Source organism: Ranitomeya imitator, chromosome 3 (assembly GCF_032444005.1).
Source record: "Ranitomeya imitator isolate aRanImi1 chromosome 3, aRanImi1.pri, whole genome shotgun sequence".
NCBI lineage: Eukaryota > Metazoa > Chordata > Amphibia > Anura > Dendrobatidae > Ranitomeya > Ranitomeya imitator.
In genome coordinates, this window is record NC_091284.1 from 825586707 (window position 1) to 825609682 (window position 22976).

General features: G+C 44.4%; 1 protein-coding gene across 3 annotated transcripts in view; it reads left to right on the forward strand.

Annotated features, from left to right (window-relative positions):
* The window catches only part of P2RY6 (pyrimidinergic receptor P2Y6), a 171595-nt gene that overhangs the window by 134792 nt on the left and 13827 nt on the right, over positions 1-22976 (forward strand). Inside the window, exon 1 of one of the 3 annotated variants that reach the window (XM_069759421.1) lies at positions 14981-15135. The exons of the other annotated variants lie outside the window; for them this stretch is intronic. The gene's annotated coding sequence lies outside the window, so the exon portion shown is untranslated. Of the gene's footprint in view, positions 1-14980; positions 15136-22976 lie in introns of those variants that run through there. 3 annotated transcript variants of the gene reach the window in all.

Consider the following 22976-nt stretch of genomic DNA (forward strand, 5'->3'; position numbering starts at 1 on the left):
AGCAAGTTTCTACTGCGTGGAGGCGGGCCCAGTGACGTTACTCTTCAAGCTCCTGCCGAATTTCAAGTATATATGGATTCTAGACTCCCGATTCTTTAGAATCGGGCTGCCATCTAGTAGTAGTTATATTCTTGTATATAGGGGCACTTTTATAGTAGTTACATTCCTGTACATAGGGGCAGTATTATAGTAGTTATATTCTTGTACATAAGAGCAGTATTATAGTAGTTATATTCTTGTATTTAGGGGCACTATTATAGTAGTTATATTCTTGTATTTAGGAACAGTATTATAGTAGTTATATTCCTGTACATAGGAGCAGTATTATAGTAGTTATATTCTTGTACATAAGAGCAGTATTATAGTAGTTATATTCTTGTATATAGGAGCAGTATTATAGTAGTTATATTCTTGTACATAGGGGTAGTATTATAGTAGTTACATTCTAGTACATAGGGGTAGTATTATAGTAGTTATATTCTTGTACATAGGGGACAGTATTATAGTAGTTATATTCTTGTATATAGGAGCAGTATTATAGTAGTTATATTCTTGTACATAGGGGACAGTATTATAGTAGTTATATTCTTGTATATAGGAGCAGTATTATAGTAGTTATATTCTTGTACATAGGGGCAGTATTATAGTAGTTATATTCTTGTACATAGGGGCAGTATTATAGTAGTTATATTCTTGTACATAAGAGCAGTATTATAGTAGTTATATTCTTGTATATAGGAGCAGTATTATAGTAGTTATATTCTTGTACATAGGGGTAGTATTATAGTAGTTACATTCTAGTACATAGGGGTAGTATTATAGTAGTTATATTCTTGTACATAGGGGACAGTATTATAGTAGTTATATTCTTGTATATAGGAGCAGTATTATAGTAGTTATATTCTTGTACATAGGGGACAGTATTATAGTAGTTATATTCTTGTATATAGGAGCAGTATTATAGTAGTTATATTCTTGTACATAGGGGCAGTATTATAGTAGTTATATTCTTGTACATAGGGGCAGTATTATAGTAGTTATATTCTTGTACATAGGGGCAGTATTATAGTAGTTATATTCTTGTATATAGGGGCAGTATTATAGTAGTTATATTCTTGTACATAGGGGCAGTATTATAGTTGTTATATTCTTGTACATAGGGGCAGTATTATAGTAGTTATATTCTTGTATATAGGGGCAGTATTATAGTTGTTATATTCTTGTACATAGGGAGCAGTATTATAGTAATTATATTCTTGTACATTGGAGCAGTATTATAGTAGTTATATTCTTGTACATAGGAGCAGTATTATAGTAGTTATATTCTTGTACATAGGGGCAGTATTATAGTAGTTATATTCTTGTACATAGGGGCAGTATTATAGTTGTTATATTCTTGTACATAGGGGCAGTATTATAGTAGTTATATTCTTGTACATGGGGGCAGTATTATAGTTGTTATATTCTTGTACATAGGAGCAGTATTATAGTAGTTATATTCTTGTACATAGGGAGCAGTATTATAGTAATTATATTCTTGTACATTGGAGCAGTATTATAGTAGTTATATTCTTGTACATGGGGGCAGTATTATAGTTGTTATATTCTTGTACATAGGGGCAGTATTATAGTAGTTATATTCTTGTACATAGGGGCAGTATTATAGTAGTTATATTCCTGTACATAGGGGCAGTATTATAGTAGTTATATTCTTGTACATAGGGGCAGTATTATAGTAGTTATATTCTTGTACATAGGAGCAGTATTATAGTAGTTATATTCTTGTACATAGGGGCAGTATTATAGTAGTTATATTCTTGTACATAGCAGCAGTATTATAGTAGTTATATTCTTGTATATAGGATCAGTATTATAGTAGTTATATTCTTGTATATAGGTGCAATATTATTTTTAATTATGGACTTTGGATTTGTTTCTCCACCTATTTTGTTAATATGTAGAGTTTCTGGAATTCTCCACATGACAGTTGATACTCTAGTTGCTCACTTCTGTATGTGGTTGTTATGGTCAGGTTTTCTCGCCTCTTCCTGACCTTCCTGGATATTCCTCATGGACACATTGTATTTGCTCTATTTTTGTGCTCTCTGCTTATTACTTCATCATGTGTGATGCCAGGAGATTTGATCTGAGGACACTTCTCACTCCATACATCATTCTCTATATAATCAGACGCCTCGTGTCTCATCTCTGTGGTTCATGCCGTATTTATTCTCAAAAATTCGCTTTTATCTTGTTTATTTTGTGATTTCTGTTACTTCTTTAAAAAGTTTTATTTGTAAATATGGTCCAAGTTCTTTGTTAATCTAAACCTTGGTTGAATGTTCTGGGAGAACGATGTGGTCATCATTGGGTACAAATTACAGACTGAGGAAACATTTACTTGTCTTTGAAGAACTTTTTTTTAATATGTTTAGAAAGAAAAAAGTTATTGGCACATTCTAAGTTGGGAATTGTAGGTTCCTGCCTTCAGGACATAGACCTTGAGTTGTTGCCTCTATATTTATTGAAGCATTCTGCAGCCTTGCATCCCTCCTCCATCTCCTTTCCAGGCAAATCAACATTCATTAACCAGTCTTTACCTCAATGGCAGACACGGACAGAAGACTTCCCCTCTTCAAAAAGAGTGTAAGGACCATTTGCAGTCCAATCGCTCAACATAATGCACAACTTTACCTGTGAGAATGGACCAGAATCACACTCGAGCAATGCCTGCTACTAGTTTCTCCATACAAGATGCCTTTAAAAGCCTTCACCATCAACAAAGGCTTTTGTACAAAGTATTAAATACTCTTCAGTAAGGGTTCCACAGCACTGGAGGCTGCCATTTTTATTTACTTGCGTGTTTCAAAGCATTATACTTACATCCCACCAATATTGCAACTAGTTGCCACAGGGAACTGCGGTCAGTGTCCGACCCTATCTCCTATGCTGGGTCTGCCGCAGCCCTTTTCTGGGCTTGCCCCCCGATCTGTCCATTTCACAGCTGCGGGGCAGTCAGGCACCAATTTTTTGTAGCCTAGAGTTGAGCTGTGCACTGAGGTACAATTTCTCTACAGTATGTCTGTTCCGCTGATGGAGTGTTCGGCAGCAAGCGTTGACAGGATTTCCAGGCAGCAGTAGTGAAAAAAGTACCATAACAGCAGCAGTGAGTGCAAGGTTGGCCAACTGACTGAGCGGTGAGAACACAACTATGGCGGTGAGTGCAAGTTGGGCCGACTGACTGAGCGGTGAGAACACGGCTGCGGTGGTGAGTGCAAGTTGGGCCGACTGACTGAGCGGTGAGAACACGGCTGCTGCAGTGAGTGCAAGTTGGGCCGACTGACTGAACGGTGAGAACACGGCTGTGGCGGTGAGTGCAAGTTGGGCCGACTGACTGAACGGTGAGAAAACAGCTGCGGCGGTGAGTGCAAGTTGGGCCGACTGACTGAGCGGTGAGAACACGGCTGCGGCGGTGAGTGCAAGTTGGGCCGACTGACTGAACGGTGAGAACACGGCTGCGGCGGTGAGTGCAAGTTGGGCCGACTGACTGAGCGGTGAGAACACGGCTGCGGCGGTGAGTGCAAGTTGGGCCGACTGACTGAGCGGTGAGAAAACAGCTGCGGCGGTGAGTGCAAGTTGGGCCGACTAACTGAGCGGTGAGAACACGGTTGCGGCGGTGAGTGCAAGTTGAGTAAACTGACTGAGCGTTGAGAACACGGTTGCGGCGGTGAGTGCAAATTGGGCCTACTGAGTGGTGAGAACACGGTTGCAGCGGTGAGTGCAAGTTGAGTAAACTGACTGAGCGTTGAGAACACGGTTGGGGCGGTGAGTGCAAGTTGAGCCGACTGAGTGGTGAGAACACGGCTGCGGCGGTGAGTGCAAGTTGGGCCGACTGAGTGGTGAGAACACGGCTGCGGCGGTGAGTGCAAGTTGAGCCGACTGGCTGAGCGTTGAGAACACGGCTGCGGCGGTGAGTGCAAGTTGAGCCGACTGGCTGAGCGTTGAGAACACGGCTGCGGCGGTGAGTGCAAGTTGGGCCGACAGGCTGAGCGTTGAGAACACGGCTGCGGCGGTGAGTGCAAGTTGAGCTGACTGAGTGATGAGAACGCGGCTGCGGTGGTGAGTGCAAGTTGGGCCGACTGGCTGAGCGTTGAGAACACGGCTGCGGCTGTGGCTTCTTGCAGTGATGGAAACAGCTCGGTAGCCTGGTACTAGTAGAACAATGTCAGGCACCAGACCTCACCGCCGCTGTCACCAGTGCAGTGTTCAGAGCTCAGTAGTGTAATCATCCTGCTGCTGAGCTCTGAACACTGACTCCGCTCTGCTCAGTAAGCCTCATTCAGATGTCTGTGATGTAGGAATGTCTGAATGAGATGTTACTGTTGCATCTGCAAAGCTGCACCAGGCCCAGGAACCAGCACTGTACCGATGGCTTCATCCAGCCATCCAGTGGTCATCCAGCCATCCAGCGGTGAGTAGTCGTCACGGTACAAAATCTCCATCGCAGCGCTTGTGCCCAAACCTGTACTCTCTGATAATCACTGAGATCTGAGTTCAGCAGCCACAATGAAATGACGTCTCCGCTCAGATCACAGTGATCGTCTACTGAGACATGTATCTAATGTTATCACATGTGAGGCACTCTGCTGAGCCATGTACAGTGCCTTGCAAAAGTATTCGGCCCCCTGGAACTTTTCAACCTTATCCCACATATCATGCTTCAAACATAAAGATACCAAATGTAAATTTGGCCACAATTTGCACACTTAGTCATGTACCCACGAGCTCCTCTCCCTGATGCTCTCAATGTTCAGTGAAAAACTGAGAGAAGCAGAAGAGAAGCTCGTTGTCCCAGGGCCATAACTATGATAGTCGTATATGAGTGAAGTGTCCATCTGACGACTACTGGAACCTGCAGAGCTGAATCCTGACATCGCAGCTTCTGAATTCTCACAACTAATGCACTGCACACTTTTAGGATTTTCCCTTGCCGGTGGACAGTATGTGATTTGTATACTTCTGACCACTTTCCGACTAGACGTGCCCGGCCTCAGTCTGTTGATTTTCATTGACTGAGGCCACACATGTCTAGTCAACATGTGACCACATGTATGTAAATCGCCAGCACGAGAGAATCCTGACAGTGTGCAGGGCGCACTGTGAGAACTCAAAAGTCTGCAGTCATGAAGAATGACTGCAGACTCATCACAAACCGGGACATCCCCTTTAATGCTCCTAACATAAATAAAGACATGAGAGTTAGTCAGTATCACAAATAACATTTACATCCAGGTACCTTATAGGTGACATCGTCTCTGGAGTCGTTCTCCTTTTTTCTTCATCTTGTCCAGATCCCATGATGAGTTTTCTCATCCACAGCCGTCTCTGCAGACCTCTATCTTCTCCGCTCTTTTGCAGAAAATCTCCACATGATGCCCTTAAAGATACAAGTGTCATTATAATGCTCCTGAATAAAAAATTGCCCCTCACTATATTGTCTGCACAAAACATGACCCCCACACTGTCCCTCTTATGGTGCATGCTCTTCACACTGACCTCTCCTTTCCATACCGGCCCCCTCTTCACACTGTCCTCTCACACTGTGTCCCCCCTATAGGGCCCAGTATTTATACTGTACTCTCATCAGACCCCTCCTTCTTGATATACTGTCCCCTCCTGGCTGTGCCCTTACACTGTCCCTCCATGCTACACCCCCACTACTCAGTTTCTATTCTGTGCCCAATCACTTTTCTCCCCCCATACTGTCTCCTCACACTATTCCCCTCCCTCCTCATACAATCTCCTCTCACATCCCCCTGTTCACCATACTGTCTCCTCATATATTTACCCCCTCGCTTTCTATACTTCCTGCTCACCTGACTCCTCATACTGTGTCTGCACACATCCCATCACCCTCACTCCCCGTACTCTGTCCACATACATTTTTCACATCGCTACTCATACATTTCCTCGTTCGCTCCTCATACTGTCTGCACCCATCCCCCATACTGTTTCCTCATATATGCCCCCATCCCCCAGTACTGTTTCCTCATACATGCCCCCAATTCCCCCGTACTGTTTCCTCATACACGCCCCCCATTTCCCAGTACTGTTTCCTCATACATGCCCCCCATTCTCCTGTACTGTTTACTAATATATGCCATTATTTTCCTCTACCCCACCCCATCATTGCTCTCTTCACCACCTCCATCTTTGCCTTCTCCACCACCACTATCATTGCTTTCTCCCCCACCACCCCATAATTTCCCATTCTACAACCTCCATCATTTCCCCCTTCCCCAGCACTCCCATCATTGCCCATTCCACCACCTCCATCATTTCCTCCTTTGCCTTTTCCACCATATCCATCATTTTCTCTTCCCCCACCATCCCCATCATTGCCCTTTCCACCACCATCATCATTGTCCTTTCCGCCGCCATCACCATACTTGCCCATTCCACCACCTCCATCATTTTCTCCCCCTCCAATATAATCAGTGTGCTTTGCACCCCCACCATCCTTGTCCATTCTACCACCTCCATCATTTCTTCCCCCCTCATTATTGCCCTTTTCACCACCTCCATGATTTCCTCCTCCCCCACGATCATTGCATTCTCCCCCCACCACCATCATTGCCCATTCCAATTTCCACCTCCATCATTGCCTCCCCCATCATTGCCCATTCCACCACCTCCATCATTTCCTCCCCCACCCCATCATTGCCCATTCCACCTCCATCATTGCCACCTCCATCATTGCCCATTCCACCACCTTCATCATTTCCTCCCTCCCACCCCCATCATTGCCCATTCCACCTCCATCATTGCCACCTCCATCGTTGCCCATTCCACCACATCCATCATTTCCTCCTCCCCTCCATTCCAATTATTGCCCTCTCCCCGTCAGCCCCATCATTGCCCTCGCCTCTCCTCCCCGTACACACACACAAAACCATTTACCTCTCTTCACATTCACCCGCAGCGCTACGCATGCACGCATGCACACACACACAACACACAGCACCTCTCACCTATATACACACGCACAACACACAGCATCTCTCACCTCTATATATACACACACAAAACACACATAGAGCACCTCTCACCTCTATATATACACACACAGCACCTCACCTATATGCACACACGCACAACACACACGCAGCACCTCTCACCTATATACACACACAGCACCTCTCACCTATATACACACATGCACAACACACACACAGCACCTCTCACCTATATACATACATGCACAACACACAGCACCTCTCACCCATATACACACACGCACAACACACACGCAGCACCTCTCACCTATATACACACACAGCACCTCTCACCTATATAAACACACAGCACCTCTCACCTATATAAGCACACAGCACCTCTCACCTATATACACACACGCACAACACACACACAGCACCTCTCACCTATATATATACACACAACACACACACAGCACCTCTCACCTATATACATACATGCACAACACACACACAGCACCTCTCACCTCTATGTATACACACACACAGAACACACACACAGCACCTCTCACCCATATACATACACGCACAACACACACACAGCACCTCTCACCTCTATATATACACACAACACACACACAGCACCTCTCACCTATATACATACATGCACAACACACACACAGCACCTCTCACCTCTATGTATACACACACACAAAACACACACACAGCACCTCTCACCTATATACATACACGCACAACACACACAGCACCTCTCACCTTTATATATACACACAGCACCTCTCACCTCTATATATACACACATACAACACACACACAGCACCTCTCACCTCTATATATACACACGCACAACACACACAGCACCTCTCACCTCTATATACACACACACAACACACACACAGCACATCTCACCTCTATATACACACACGCACAACACACACACAGCACCTCACCTCTATATATACACACACAGCACCTCTCACCTCTATATATACACACACACAACACACACACAGCACCTCACCTCTATATATACCCACACAGCACCTCTCACCTCTATATATACACACACACAACACACACACAGCACCTCTCACCTCTATATACACACACGCACAACACACAGCACCTCTCACCTTTATATATACACACACAGCACCTCTCACCTCTATATACACACACAGCACCTCTCACCTCTATGTACACACACGCACAACACACACACAGCACCTCTCACCTCTATATATACACACAGCACCTCTCACCTATATACATACACACACAACACACACACAGCACCTCTCACCTCTATATATACACACACAGCACCCCTCACCTCTATATACACACACGCACAACACACACACAGCACCTCTCACCTCTATATATGCACACAGCACCTCTCACCTTTATATATACACATGCACAACACACATACAGCACCTCTCACCTCTATATATACACACACAGCACCTCTCACCTCTATATACACACGCACAACACACACACAGCACTTCACCTCTATATATACACACACAGCACCTCTCACCTCTATATATACACACACACAACACACACACAGCACCTCTCACCTCTATATATATACACACAGCACCTCTCACCTCTATATATACACACATACAACACACACACAGCACCTCTCACCTCTATATATACACATGCACAACACACACAGCACCTCTCACCTCTATATACACACACACAACACACACACAGCACATCTCACCTCTATATACACACACGCACAACACACACACAGCACCTCACCTCTATATATACACACACAGCACCTCTCACCTCTATATATACACACACACAACACACACACAGCACCTCTCACCTCTATATACACACACACACAACACACACACAGCACCTCTCACCTCTATATATACACACACAACACCTCTCACCTCTATATATACACACACACAACACACACACAGCACCTCTCACCTCTATATACACACACGCACAACACACACACAGCACCTCTCACCTCTATATATACACACACAGCACCTCTCACCTCTATATATACACACACACAACACACACAGCACCTCTCACCTCTATATATACACACACAGCACCTCTCACCTCTATATATACACACAGCACCTCTCACCTATATACATACACGCACAACACACACACAGCACCTCTCACCTCTATATATACACACACACACAGCACCTCTCACCTCTATATATATACACACACACACAGCAGCTCTCACCTCTATATATACACACACAACACACACAGCACCTCTCACCTCTATATATACACACAGCACCTCTCACCTATATACATACACGCACAACACACACACAGCACCTCTCACCTCTATATATACACACACACACAGCACCTCTCACCTCTATATATGCACACACACACAGCACCTCTCACCTCTATATATACACACACAACACACACAGCACCTCTCACCTCTATATATACACACACAGCACCTCTCACCTCTCTATACAGACACACAGCACCTCTATATATATACACACACAACCTTTCACCTCTCCACACGCTCTGCCGCAGTATCTCATCGCCTTCCGCTGACACAGCCGGCCGCTGAATGATGACGTCATCCAGCGACGCTGCCTGTGTGAGAGCAAGTGGCGGCAGGAAGACAGATCGCTGCAGCTCCGCTGCTATTTTCTCTTGTAGGCAGCGGAGATGCAGGGATTTCTCCCTGCACGTCACAACCACCCTGCAGGGACCCCCCTCCATCTCCGTCGGACCCTGGTGTGGTATGTCCGCATATGTTGGGAGCCGGCGCGCTGCAGCTTCTCTGTGCCGGCTGTCAGCTTGACAGTCGGCACAGAGAACAGCCGACTCTCAATCCGGGGGGTGGCAGAATGCAGCTGCCAGGGAAGACATTGCGGACCGCCGAACTAGGCGGCCCCACTGCGCCCCCCCTGCCAGCAGCGCCCGGGGCACATGCCCCGGCTGCCCCCCCTAGATACGCCACTGCCTACACCTGAGGGCCACGAGTATCTATAGGCCTACATCTGAGGGCCACAAGTATCTATAGGCCTACACCTGAGGGCTAAGAGTATATATAGGCCTACACTGGAGGGTTAAGAGTTTATATAAGCCTACACCGGAGAGCTAAGAGTTTATATAGGCCTACACTGGAGGGCTAAGAGTATATATAGGCCTACACCCGAGGGCTAAGAATTTATATAGGCCTACACCGGAGAGTTAAGAGTTTATATAGGCCTACACTGGAGGGCTAAGAGTATATATAGGCCTACACCGGAGGGCTAAGAGTTTATATAGGCCTACACTGGAGGGTTAAGAGTATATATAGGCCTACACCCGAGGGCTAAGAGTTTATATAGGCCTACACCGGAGAGCTAAGAGTTTATATAGGCCTACACTGGAGGGCTAAGAGTATATATAGGCCTACACCGGAGGGCTAAGAGTTTATACAGGCCTACACTGGAGGGCTAAGAGTATATATAGGCCTACACCCGAGGGCTAAGAATTTATATAGGCCTACACCGGAGAGCTAAGAGTTTATATGGGCCTACACTGGAGGGCTAAGAGTTTATATAGGCCTATACCGGAGGGGTAAGAGTATATATAGGCCTACACCCGAGGGCTAAGAGTATATATAGGCCTACACCGGAGAGCTAAGAGTTTATATAGGCCTACACTGGAGGGCTAAGAGTATATATAGGCCTACACCGGAGGGCTAAGAGTTTATATAGGCCTACACTGGAGGGTTAAGAGTATATATAGGCCTACACCCGAGGGGTAAGAGTTTATATAGGCCTACACCGGAGAGCTAAGAGCTTATATAGGCCTACACTGGAGGGCTAAGAGTATATATAGGCCTACACCGGAGGGCTAAGAGTTTATACAGGCCTACACTGGAGGGCTAAGAGTATATATAGGCCTACACCCGAGGGCTAAGAGTTTATATAGGCCTACACCGGAGAGCTAAGAGTTTATATGGGCCTACACTGGAGGGCTAAGAGTTTATATAGGCCTATACCGGAGGGGTAAGAGTATATATAGGCCTACACCTGAGGGCTAAGAGTTTATATAGGCCTACACCGGAGGGCTAAGAGTATATATAGGTCTACACCTGAGGGCAAAGAGTTTATATGGGCCTACACCTGAGTGCTAAGAGTTAATATAGGCCTGCACCAGCGGGCTAAGAATATATATAGGCCTACACCGGAGGGCATAGAGTATATATAGGCCTACACCGGAGGCCATAGAGTATATAGGCCTACACCGGAGGGCTGAGAGTTTATATAGGCCTACACCGGAGGGGTAAGAGTTTATATAGGCCTACACCGGAGGGCATAGAGTATATATAGGCCTACACTGGAGGGCATAGAGTATATATAGGTCTACACCCAAAGGCCATAGGGAAAATAAGTGACAGGCCTATCACACCATTCCCCTACGGAAGCTCCACTGCTGGAGATGTTCATGTAGAACATCAGTAATCTCAATGGTTATTTTGATCTGCCCGAAATGTGTAAATACCACAAGTGTCCAGCAGTTTCCTATTTAAACCAGCCTAAATCCTAGGCAACTGTTTGATAGAAGTGCCAACCCTCCATCATTGTTTTATTAGACCCAACCATGGTGATAATATATATTCAGTGGTGGTCTGTGAACTGCATGAATCCTTCTATCCACAAAGAGACCGTTCCCTGTAGATCCATTAAACCACTTTTTCGCCCTTTTAATACTCTCACCCAGGGGTTGAGATAGACTTTATTGGTTACAATGTCATCGGAAGAGTTGGAGCATTGGGTCTTTCAGTGGATGCATCCAACACTATTGTGTTTTTTACGGCAATTTATGGCAAGCCTTCACTCTGATGCTTCTACCAGTAGTGTTCTCCATCACAATGCATCCAGTAGAGCGCCAATTGCCGATGAGTTTAATAGCACCATTTTGTGAACGTCAGAGCATTGCCTCCAAACTGTTGTGATGTTGCACCAAAAATTAGGTCAAAACCAGAAATCTTGAGGAACATTGAAGAGTTTTGTGTGGCTATGATGGCACCATATTATGGTGGGATCCTCACATCATTCGCTATAGATTTATCATAGTTCTCAACTGGTAATGGACCATTTAATCACCATTCTTTTAGCGCTGACACAACTGAGGTGGACAGTCAAGGGAATCTCCCTTTTGTATACCCTTTGACCCCCAACAAGGATGTATGAACCTTTGTGGTTGGATTCCCACATCTTGGTCCACAAAGTTGAAAACATTTGGCATCTATCAAAATTGATGGAAAGTCAGGGTCAGGGTCATCACCGGGAGAGAGGTCATAATGTGAAAGATATGTAGAAGAGAAGAAGATCTGGAGGTGAGAATTAGTACCTGGTGACAGTCAGAAGACAATTTTAGGAGGGGTCTTGAGGAACGAGGTGGTCTCCTAACCTATGAATCTTTGCATTCATGGCTTATAAGTCCACTGCAAAGAATTATTTTGGAGTTTCAGGAGAAATGTCTCTTGTTTGTCATGTCTCAGATCTCATTAATGTTCATGCAGCTGCTTTAGGATTTCTGGAGGAAATAGCTTGAGGCATGGAGAAAACCAGATTCCCAAACCCTTGTGAATAGCATTTATCTTCATTTTGAGACTCTTCAGAAATACAGTGATGTCCATGAATTGAGAGTAATGGTTGAGAGTAATAAAATTAGGAAATTGCTTGTGGAAGGAAATGAAATATATATTGTGACAATTAAGGAAATTAAGAGAACAAAAGGAATTATTCTGTGTCACATTATCTTCAGAATATATTGGAGTTTTTATTTTTCTTCCACATTTTTAATTGGATCTGCACTCATATAAATGACATGGTAGAAGACCTAACCAAGATTAATCTACCAGAAAACTCTTAAATGCTATGGACAACTTTGACATGTAAACATCCATTCATTCATTCAGTTTTACACTCCTTAATACGCAGTTGAGAACTTGATGCAAAGTTCTGATTTCCTCTTGTGGAGGTGTCTCTCCCAGTAATATAGGCTGGATGTGAGGTCCGTCTGTCTCTCCCAGTAATATAGGCTGGATGTGAGGTCCGTCTGTCTCTCCCAGTAATATAGGCTGGATGTGAGGTCCGTCTGTCTCTCCCAGTAATATAGGCTGGATGTGACGTCTGCATCTCTCTCCCAGTAATATAGGCTGGATGTGACGTCTGCATGTCTCTCACAGTAATATAGGCTGGTTTTGAGGTCTGGGTGTCTCTCCCAGAAATATAGGCTGGATGTGAGGTCTGTGTGTCCCTCCCAGTAATATAGGCTGGATGTGAGCTCTGTGTGTCTCTCCCAGTAATATATGCTGGATGTGAGGTCCGCGTGTCTCTCCCAGTAATATAGGCTGGATGTGAGCTCTATGTGTCTCTCCCAGTAATATAGGCTGGATGTGACATCTGCATGTCTCTCCCAGTAATATAGGCTGGATGTGACGTCTGCATGTCTCTCCCAGTAATATAGGCTGGATGTGATGTCAGCATCTCTCTCCCAGTAATATAGGCTGGGTGTGATGTCTGCATCTCTCTCCCAGTAATATAGGCTGGATGTGATGTCAGCATCTCTCTCCCAGTAATATAGGCTGGGTGTGATGTCTGCATCTCTCTCCCAGTAATATAGGCTTGATGTGATGTCTGCATCTCTCTCCCAGTAATATAGACTTGATGTGATGTCTGCATCTCTCTCCCAGTAATATAGGCTTGATGTGATGTCTGCATCTCTCTGCCAGTAATATAGGATGGATGTGATGTCTGTGTGTCTCTCCCAGTAATATAGGCTGGATGTGAGGTCTGCGTGTCTCTCCCAGTAATATAGGCTGGATGTGATGTCTGCACCTCTCTCCCAGTAATATAGGCTGGATGTGACGTCTGCACCTCTCTGCCAGTAATATAGGATGGGTGTGATGTCTGCATGTCTCTCCCAGTAATATAGGATGGATGTGAGGTCTGTGTGTCTCTCCCAGTAATATAGGCTGAATGTGATGTCTGCATCTCTCTCCCAGGAATACAGGCTGGATGTGATGTATATGTGTCTCTGCCAGTAATATGGGCTGGATGTGAGCTCTGTGTGTCTCCCAGTAATATAGGCTGGATGTGATGTCTGCATGTCTCTCCCAGGAATATAAGCTGGATGTGATGTCTGCATCTCTCTCCCAGTAATATAGGCTGGATGTGACATCTGCATGTTTCTCCCAGTAATATAGGCTGGATGTGACGTCTACACCTCTCTCCCAGTAATATAGGTTGGATGTGAGCTCTGCATGTTCCTCCCACTAATATAGGCTGGATGAGACATCTGCATGTCTCTCCCAGTAATTTAGGCTGGATTGGGGTCTGTGTGTATCCAGGGTGCTGCTGTCTCCATGAACTCATATATCACCACAGCTTCTATCCTGCACTCATTTTATCTTCATCTGCTTTACTCCATTTCAACAGCCTATTTTATTTACCCTCCGAGAGCCAGTAGCTACTTTTCCCCACCTCCCAGTAGAACCCCTTAATGTGCCTTGCTGCTATTGATAAAGCCAAACGAAGCGGAAGGAAGCAGCAAATGCTGTCAGGAGCAGGAGTGCTAACAGATTTGCAACATTTTTGCAGATGACTTAGCTAGATAAAGTACTTACTGTCCCTGCAGCAATAAAATGGCAAAAAAATGTTCATGAAGGCTATTCAGAATGTTGCTTGAATTTGCATTCAGGAAGTAAAAGGACAATCAAGACAAGCTGACAAAAATTCTCAGAGACGATTTCAGGGTGCTCACCTGCTGTCTCCATCAGTCTCCAGTCATTTTGTGGCAGTGCCCACAGGCATTAGAAAGAAACCTTTGACCACAAGGAACAAGGAACTTTCTTTTCTCAGTGAAATTACTTCCTTTAGCCATAGTTCAAATATTTTCCATACAGTCACATAATAACTATTAGGAAACCCATGAAAGAATCTTCCTCTCCGGTGTGACCCTCTGACGGTCACCACTACTTTACTTCTATGCTATATGATGGTATTCTACTTAATCACCCACTTCTAAGAGAGAACTTGGATGGAATCCATTTTTGCTAATGTAGCTGGTAAGCTTTACAATATTTGGGCTGTTTTTTATTATATAGATATCTCACTTTTGCTTCATCATTCTACTGGGTATATGCTAATCTAAATAAGTGCAGGAATAATTTAATGAATGTTATAATACCAGTTGAAGGTGATACGATTGACCTTACCAAGATATAAAGTATGCATTTCAAAACTCAAATCAAGACTTGCAGGCAGTACTTAAGGACTGTAGTTTAGAAAAGATAACCTAGAAGTTCTATGGGTTATTTTGCTGTGATTTTGCAGTGTTCATAGTCATAAGGACTTAGCTGCATTGGAAAATAAGCTTCATTAACTGGGGTAGGATTCGTACCCATTGCCATCCCCCTTGGATCAATTTTTAGAAGCCTACAAAATACACGTGGTTGTTTCATTAAACATATATACTTTCAGCTGATCACCTCTTGTCTGACTCTTGGCAAAAGCTGATTTTACCAAGGAAATGCCATACCATGGCCATTCAAATGAAGAGGGGTACATATAATCCAGCAGAATAAGTACTTCTCTCTATGATATATACTGTATAAACACTATAGACTAATATGGATTTTCTTAACATCTCTTATCATCAGAGCAGGTGATGTGTCACATGTCATAGTGGTAGGTACTGACGGAACTGCAGCAGTTATTGAAGTTAACTGTGAATATAAATCATTAAAGTGATAAATTATAATGATACTAATAATAATCATTAGTGAGGAAAGCTACACACAGGTTTACAACTTGGAGGGTCTGGAGGTAAATTTTTAATGTATACTGGCAGCAAAATCGGATAACTGTAGAATTCAAACGAAGATGTACAATATGAATATGGAGGAGACAAGGAAGAAGTCAGAAGGTTGATAGAAGAGAAAGTAGGAGAAGGAAAAGGAGATAAAAGGAGGAACAAGAGAACAGAAAATAGAGAATAAGGAAAATAGTAAATAAAAGGAAAATGTAGAACGAAAGGAAAAAGGAGGAAGAATAAGAGGAGAAAAATAGTTTAGAAAAAGTAAAGAAAGAAAGCAATTTGAAAAATGTAGGAAAAGAAGAGAAAAAGAAGGAAAGGAAGATAAAAGGAAGCATATGGAAAGAAAAGAAAGGGAAGGAAGTAAAATAAAGGAAGAAAATGAGGAAAAAATTAGAAAGGAAATTAAAAAGGAAAGGAAAAAAGAGAGGAAGAGAAAAATAGTAAGTAGAAGATGAAAGAGGAAGGAAAGAAGGCAGACAGAGAAGGTAAGAGAGAAGAAAATGAAATAAAGGAAAGGAAATACAAGGAGAAAAAATGGAATCAAGTCACTGTACAGATGAAGGAAGTGTAAGATAAGAAAAAAAGGGAATAGGAAAGAAAAGGAGGAAAATATGAAAATAGCAGAAAACATAGATGGGAAACAAGAAGAATAAGTTAAGAAGAATAAAAAAACATAAGAAAAGACAGAAAGATTGATAACTGTTAAGTTATAACATTATACCATACGCTGACCTGATCTCAGCAGACACAGGGCATTATCTGATCTGTGCAGTAATATCTGATTTATGACTGGACCACATCCTTGGCTTCTCCCTGTGAGCGGCAATGAGGTCTTCATCTTCACCTCCCAGGGACCCTGCCTGTGCTTCATCCTCCAATGTCGGCTCCTGGTCAGGCATCCAGGCAACCAGGAAACCCCCAAAAGTACTTATGCTGGCTAACAGATGTAAATCATTCAGCTGCGGCAATAAAAACTAAATTTCCGAGCACAAACAAATACTCGGACGACACCCGAGCGTGCTCGAGTAACGAGTATATTCGCTCATCACTAATAAAGATACCAAATGTAATTTTTTGGTGAAGAATCAACAACAAGTGGAACACGATAGTGAAGTTGAACGAAATTTATTGGTTATTTTAAATTTTTGTGGAAATTCAAAAACTGAAAAGTGGGACGTGCAATACAATACTATTTGGCCCATTTACTTTCAGTGCAGCAAACTCCCTCCAGAAGTTCATTGTGGATCTCTGAATGATCCAATTTTGTCCTAAATGCCTAATTGTGATAAATATAATCCACCTGTGTGTAATCAAGTCTCCGTATAAATGCACCTGCTCTGTGATAGTCTCAGGGTTCTGTGTGAAGCACAGAGAGCATCGTGAAGACCAAGGAACACAACAGGCAGGTCCGTGATACTGTTGTGGAGAAGTTTAAAGCCGGATTTCAATACAAAATTATTTCCAAAACTGTAAACATCCCAAGGAGCACTGTGCAAGCGATCATATTGAAATGGAAGGAGAATCATACCACTGCCAATCTACCAAGACCCGGCCGTCCATCTAAACTTTCATCTCAAACAAGGAGAAGACTGATCAGAGATGCAGCCAAGAGGCCCATGATCACTCTGGATGAACTGCAGAGATCTACAGCTGAGGTGGGACAGTCTGTCCATAGGACAACAATCAGTCGTACACTGCACAAATCTGGTCTTTATGGAAGAGTGGCAAGAAGAAAGCCATTTCTCAAAGATATCCATAAAAAGTGTTGTTTAAAAAGTTTGCAACAAGCCACCTGGTAGACACCAAACATGAGGAAGAAGGTGCTCTGGTCAGATGAAACCAAAATCGAACTTTTTGGCAACAATGCCAAACGATATGTTTGGCGTAAAGACAACACCGCTCATCATCCTGAACACACCATCCCCACTGTCAAACATGGTGGTGGCAGCATCATGATTTGGGCCTGCTTTACTTCAGCAGGGACAGGGAAGATGGTTAAAATTAATGGGAAGATGGATGGAGCCAAATACAGGACGATTCTTGAAGAAAATCTGTTGGAGTCTGCAAAAGACCTGAGACTGGGACGGAGATTTGTCTTCCAACAAGACAATGATCCCAAACATAAAGCAAAATCTACAATGGAATGGGTCACAAATAAACGTATCCAGGTGTTAGAATGGCCAAGTCACAGTCCAGACCTCAATCCAATCGAGAATCTGTGAAAAGAGCTGAAAACTGCTGTTCACAAACGATCTCCATCAAACCTCACTGAGCTCGAGCTGTTTGCCAAGGAAAAACGGGCAAGAATTTCAGTCTCTCGATGTACAAAACTGATAGAGACAAACCCCAAGCGACTTGTAATCAGAGCAAAAGGGGCGCAACAAAGTATTAAGCTAAAGGGGCCGAATAATATTGCACGCCCCACTATTCAGTTTTTGAATTTCCACAAAAATTTTAAATAACCAATAAATTTAGGTCAACTTCACAATTGTGTTTCACTTGTTGTTGATTCTTCACCAAAAATTTACATTTGGTATCTTTATGTTCCAAGCATGATATGTGGCAAAAGGTTGAAATGTTCCAGAGGGCCGAATACTTTCGAAAGGCACTGTAGTATGTTGTGATTAGGCAATTCAGTACCACAGTGAACATAGAGGTCAGAGCACATACAGTGATCTGACAATAATCCAAAAACATAGAACGAGCTCTGAGACGTGGGAACTCCGTTGACCGCAATCCCTAATCCTATCCAACAACACTAGAGGCAGCCGTGGATTGCGCCTAACGCTACCTATGCAACTCGGCACAGCCTGAGAAACTAGCTAGCCTGAAGATAGAAAATAAGCCTACCTTGCCTCAGAGAAATACCCCAAAGGAAAAGGCAGCCCCCCACATATAATGACTGTGAGTAAGATGAAAAGACAAACGTAGAGATGAAATAGATATAGCAAAGTGAGGCCCGACTTTCTGAACAGAGCGAGGATAGGAAAGGTAACTTTGCGGTCAACACAAAACCCTAAAAACCACGCAAAGGCGGCAAAAAGACCCTCCGTACCGAACTAACGGCACGGAGGTACGCCCTCTGCGTCCCAGAGCTTCCAGCAAACAAATAGATAAGCTGGACAGAAGAAAAGCAAACAAAATAGCAAAAGAAAACTTAGCTATGCAGAGCAGCAGGCCACAGGAACGATCCATGGAGGAAAACAAGTCCAATACTGGAACATTGACAGGAAGCCAGGATCAAAGCACTAGGTGGAGTTAAGTAGAGCAGCACCTAACGACCTCACCACATCACCTGAGGGAGGAAACTCAGAAGCCGCAGTACCACTTCCCTCCACCAACGGAAGCTTACAGAGAGAATCAGCCGAAGTACCACTTGTGACCACAGGAGGGAGCTCTGCCACAGAATTCACAACAGTACCCCCCCCCTTGAGGAGGGGTCACCGAACCCTCACCAGAGCCCCCAGGCCGACCAGGATGAGCCACATGAAAGGCACGAACAAGATCGGGAGCATGGACATCAGAGGCAAAGACCCAGGAATTATCTTCCTGAGCATAACCCTTCCACTTAACCAGATACTGGAGTTTCCGTCTTGAAACACGAGAATCCAAAATCTTCTCCACAATATACTCCAACTCCCCCTCCACCAAAACCGGGGCAGGAGGGTCAACAGAAGGAACCATAGGTGCCACGTATCTCCGCAACAATGACCTATGGAATACGTTATGTATGGAAAAAGAATCTGGAAGGGTCAGACGAAAAGACACAGGATTAAGAACCTCAGAAATCCTATACGGACCAATGAAACGAGGTTTAAACTTAGGAGAGGAAACCTTCATAGGAATATGACGAGAAGATAACCAAACCAGATCCCCAACACGAAGTCGGGGACCCACACAGCGTCTGCGATTAGCAAAACGTTGAGCCTTCTCCTGGGACAAGGTCAAATTGTCCACTACCTGAGTCCAAATCTGCTGCAACCTGTCCACCACAGTATCCACACCAGGACAGTCCGAAGACTCAACCTGTCCTGACGAGAAACGAGGATGGAACCCAGAGTTGCAGAAAAATGGCGAAACCAAGGTAGCCGAGCTAGCCCGATTATTAAGGGCGAACTCAGCCAAAGGCAAAAAGGACACCCAGTCATCCTGATCAGCAGAAACAAAACATCTCAGATATGTTTCCAAGGTCTGATTGGTTCGTTCGGTCTGGCCATTAGTCTGAGGATGGAAAGCCGAGGAAAAAGACAAGTCAATGCCCATCCTACCACAAAAGGCTCGCCAAAACCTCGAAACAAACTGGGAACCTCTGTCAGAAACGATATTCTCTGGAATGCCATGTAAACGAACCACATGCTGGAAGAACAATGGCACCAAATCAGAGGAGGAAGGCAATTTAGACAAGGGTACCAAATGGACCATCTTAGAAAAGCGATCACAGACCACCCAAATGACTGACATCTTTTGAGAAACGGGAAGATCTGAAATAAAATCCATAGAGATATGTGTACAAGGCCTCTTCGGGACTGGCAAGGGCAAAAGCAACCCACTGGCACGAGAACAGCAGGGCTTAGCCCGAGCACAAATCCCACAGGACTGCACAAAAGTACGCACATCCCGCGACAGAGATGGCCACCAAAAGGATCTAGCCACTAACTCTCTGGTACCAAAGATTCCAGGATGACCAGCCAAGACCGAACAATGAACCTCAGAGATAACTTTATTCGTCCACCTATCAGGGACAAACAGTTTCTCCGCTGGACAACGATCAGGTTTATTAGCCTGAAATTTTTGCAGCACTCGCCGCAAATCAGGGGAGATGGCAGACACAATTACTCCCTCTTCGAGGATACCCGCCGGCTCAGATACACCCGGAGAGTCGGGCACAAAACTCCTAGACAGAGCATCCGCCTTCACATTTTTAGAGCCCGGAAGGTATGAAATCACAAAGTCAAAACGGCAAAAAACAACGACCAACGAGCTTGTCTAGGATTCAACCGCTTGGCGGACTCGAGATAAGTCAAGTTCTTATGATCAGTCAAGACCACCACGCGATGCTTAGCTCCTTCAAGCCAATGACGCCACTCCTCGAATGCCCACTTCATGGCCAGCAACTCTCGGTTGCCCACATCATAATTTCGCTCAGCAGGCGAAAACTTCCTGGAAAAGAAGGCGCACGGTTTCATCACTGAGCAATCAGAACCTCTCTGCGACAAAACAGCCCCTGCTCCAATCTCAGAAGCATCAACCTCGACCTGGAACAGAAGCGAAACATCTGGTTGACACAACACAGGGGCAGAAGAAAAACGACGCTTCAACTCTTGAAAAGCTTCCACAGCAGCAGAAGACCAATTGACCACATCAGCACCCTTCTTGGTCAAATCGGTCAATGGTTTAGCAATACTAGAAAAATTGCAGATGAAGCGACGATGAAAATTAGCAAAGCCCAGGAACTTTTGCAGACTTTTCAGAGATGTCGGCTGAGTCCAATCATGGATGGCTTGGACCTTAACAGGATCCATCTCGATAGTAGAAGGGGAAAAGATGAACCCCAAAAATGAAACCTTCTGCACACCAAAGAGACACTTTGATCCCTTCACAAACAAAGAATTAGCACGCAGGACCTGAAAAACCATTCTGACCTGCTTCACGAGACTCCCAATCATCCGAGAAGATCAAAATGTCATCCAAGTACACAATCAGGAATTTATCCAGGTACTCTCGGAAGATGTCATGCATAAAGGACTGAAACACTGATGGAGCATTGGCAAGTCCGAATGGCATTACTAGATACTCAAAATGACCCTCGGGCGTATTAAATGCAGTTTTCCATTCATCGCCTCGCTTAATTCGCGCAAGATTATACGCACCACGAAGATCTATCTTGGTGAACCAACTAGCCCCCTTAATCCGAGCAAACAAATCAGATAACAACGGCAAGGGATACTGAAATTTAACCGTGATCTTATTTAGAAGGCGGTAATCTATACAAGGTCTCAGCGAACCATCCTTCTTGGCTACAAAAAAGAACCCTGCTCCTAATAGCGAGGATGACGGGCGAATATGCCCCTTCTCCAGGGACTCCTTCACATAACTGCGCATAGCGGCGTGCTCAGGCACAGATAAATTAAACAATCGGCCTTTTGGGAACTTACTACCAGGAATCAAATTGATAGCACAATCACAATCCCTATGCGGAGGTAGGGCATCGGACTTGGGCTCATCAAATACATCCCGGTAATCAGACAAGAACTCTGGAACCTCAGAAGGGGTGGATGACGAAATTGACAGAAATGGAACATCACCATGTACCCCCTGACAACCCCAGCTGGACACAGACATTGATTTCCAATCTAATACTGGATTATGGACTTGTAGCCATGGCAACCCCAACACGACCACATCATGCAGATTATGCAACACCAGAAAGCGAATAACCTCCTGATGTACAGGAGCCATGCACATGGTCAGCTGGGTCCAGTACTGAGGCTTATTCTTGGCCAAAGGTGTAGCATTAATTCCTCTCAATGGAATAGGACACTGCAAGGGCTCCAAGAAAAACCCACAATGCCTAGCATACTCCAAGTCCATCAAATTCAGGGCAGCGCCTGAATCCACAAATGCCATGACAGAATACGATGACAAAGAGCAGATCAAGGTAACGGACAGAAGAAATTTTGACTGTACCGTACCAATGGTGGCAGACCTAGCGAACCGCTTAGTGCGCTTAGGACAATCAGAGATAGCATGAGTGGAATCACCACAGTAGAAACACAGCCCATTCAGACGTCTGTGTTCTTGCCGTTCAACTCTGGTCAAAGTCATATCGCACTGCATAGGCTCAGGTTTAAGCTCAGGTAATACCGCCAAATGGTGCACAGACTTACGCTCACGCAAGCGTCGACCAATCTGAATGGCCAAAGACATAGACTCATTCAAACCAGCAGGCATAGGAAATCCCACCATGACATCCTTAAGGGCTTCAGAGAGACCCTTTCTGAACATAGCTGCCAGCGCAGATTAATTCCATTGAGTGAGCACGGACCACTTTCTAAATTTCTGACAATATACCTCTATCTCATCCTGACC